Below are 2,890 nucleotides of genomic sequence, written 5' to 3' on the forward strand. Positions count from 1 at the left end.
ACAGATGAGTTCTTGTCCGAAACCCTGATACTCTGAAAGAGTTTGTCCAGTTTGTACACGAAGTGCGTCCAGTTTTTGCCGTGACCCTCTCTACTCTTTCGCACATGCTATGTGGGTGAAATGATGATACCATGCCAAGTTTCAACATTTTCAGAATGCATTTTGTAGTGATTTTCAATTTCACGGTCATTTAGCTCTCTAAACAATTAGGTAAATGACCGAAAAACAACAAATGATATTAGAACATGTTGGAAATTGATGACGTCGCTTTGAATGCTGCATACTGAACACAAAAGAAGTCCAGAGTTCAAATAATTTTAAAAAACATTGAAGTGCCCGTGTAACAGATGAGTTCTCGTCCGAAACTCTGATACTCCGAAAGAGTTTGTCCAGTTTGTACACGAAGTGCGTCCAGTTTTTGCCGTGACCCTCTCTACTCTTTCGCACATGCTATGCGGGTGAAATGATGATACCATGCCAAGTTTCAACATTTTCAGAATTCATTTTGTAGTGATTTTCAATTTCACGGTCATTTAGCTCTCTAAACAATTAGGTAAATGACCGAAAAATAACAAATGATGTCAGAACATGTTGGAAATTGATGACGTCGCTTTGAATGCTGCATACTGAACAAAAAGAGGTCTGGAGTTCAAATAAGTTATTAAAAATAAAAAAGAGGTGCATTGCTGGTTAATTTGCTTCAAGCCTTTCGGAATAGTGTAGACTGCACTGCACATAGCTGAGTGCAAGCTATGCTATTTCGAAAGGCTTGAAGCTAATCAACATGCAGGTGAGCATTGCGCCTCTTCGTCATTGTCTCTTTACTCACGGCTTATAAACTGCTCATACTGCCTCTCTCTTGGCGAGATGGGACTAAAATTCAGCTTACTAAGAAACTCTAGTACCGGTTCATGGCATGAACCGGTACTAAAGGTCTTCGTGGGGGCCCCAGCCTGACCATAGCCTAACACAGCCTCACTAGTACCGGTTCGTGGCATGAACCAGCACTAAAGGTTGCCCACGAACCGGTACTAATGATGCCCGCCCGCCTAGCCGTTGGAACCGGCACTAATGGTCACATTAGTGCCGGCTCGAATTCAAACCGGCACTAATGTACTTCACATTTGACCCTTTTTCTACTAGTACTAAGAGATCAATGATCAATTGTTGTGTCTCCAAGGGGTGCCCCCTCCCTGTATATACATGATTGGAGGAGGGGGAGGGGCCAGCCTCGTATGGCGCGCCCCATGAGGAGTCCTACTCCTCCCTTCCAAGTAGGAGTAGGAGAGGAGAAGGAAGGGAGAGAAGGAGAGAAGGAAAGGGGGCATCGCCCCCCCCCTCCTTGTCCAATTCATACTAGAGGGGGAGGGGTCGCGCGGCTGCCCTGGCCGCCCCTCCTCTTCTCCCACTAAGGCCCATTAGGCCCAATATATTCCCCGGGGGTTCCGGTAACCCCCCGGTACTCCGGTATATGTCCGAAACCTTCCGAAACACTTCCGATATCCGAACATAGTCGTCCAATATATCGATCTTTATGTCTCGACCATTTCGAGACTCCTCGTCGTGTCCGTGATCATATCCGGGACTCCGAACTACCTTCGGTACATCAAAACACAAGAACTCATAATACCGATCGTCACAGAACTTTAAGCATGTGGACCCTACGGGTTCGAGAACTATGTAGACATGACCGAGACACGTCTCCGGTCAATAACCAATAGAGGAACCTGGATGCTCATATTCGTTCCTACATATTCTACGAAGATCTTTATCGGTCAAACCACATAACAACATACGTTGTTCCTTTGTCACACTACAAGAAATATGTCAACTTGTGACCCTCACTATTGGTCTCTAAAAGGTCATTGATTTTCATTTGCGACATTTTTTTGACCAAAAACAGAAGGTCAAAAGCTGGCGGTCATAAATTGAAATTAGTGACCTTCTTTGTGAGAAGGTCGTGGAATTCCACGACCAAAACCAAAGGTCGTTGATTCTATGACCTTCTGTTTTGGTCGCTAGCTCTGTGCCCAGGCCACGTCGGATCCGACGTGGCAAAATTGCGACCAATTGAAAAGGTCGTTGATAAGATTCAGCCCGGTCCAATTCGACACTTTACATGGGCCAAGCCCAACAATTCAGCCTATTTGTGTTTTTTCTCATATTAATTTTGGTCGGGTAGATGGGCCAAGCCCAACATTTCAGCCTTGTTATTTTTGGGCCTAGGCCTTTTTGTTTTCTTGGCCTTCACCTTTTCACAATTGATTTTTAAGCGATTTTATTCATTTTCCTGAATTGTTTGATTTGTGGCCTTTTTAGGGCCCAAGTAGTATTTGTTTCATTTCTGATGTATCAGCAATTAATGAACTGGTCCTCAAAAAACAATAAATAATCAACATTTCCAATATTTCAATCACCCAAATATTCACAAATGGCGACCAAAATGAGTATATTATATATATTACAATCATGCATAGTTCACATCATCTAGTAATTTACAACACCCAGGAAGTGCAAACACCCAGGAACATCAAGGAACATCTCTGACGTAAACACCCAGGAACACCCAGGAATAAACACCCAGGAACATAAAACACCTAGGAAGATAAAACTAGCTACAAAGATGAAGTGTTCCCTTCTTCGAACTTCTTTAGCCTAGAGCTCCTGTAGAAGAGAGGAAATTATGTTATCATGGCTATCAATGAAAGCAATATCTTCCAACAAAGAACAACTAGGAAAAGAATAATGAACAGAATAATAAACAGATACACAAGCGGCTAGGAGCATGGATAACAATAGTATACTGTTGCTGAGGCATTAGTATCACTACTGGAATCTGGCACTTTGCCATCATGGCAGATGGCAAAGGCATGGTCGGCGGATGGCAAAG

The sequence above is a fragment of the Triticum aestivum genome, chromosome 1A (genome assembly GCF_018294505.1).
Source record: "Triticum aestivum cultivar Chinese Spring chromosome 1A, IWGSC CS RefSeq v2.1, whole genome shotgun sequence".
NCBI lineage: Eukaryota > Viridiplantae > Streptophyta > Magnoliopsida > Poales > Poaceae > Triticum > Triticum aestivum.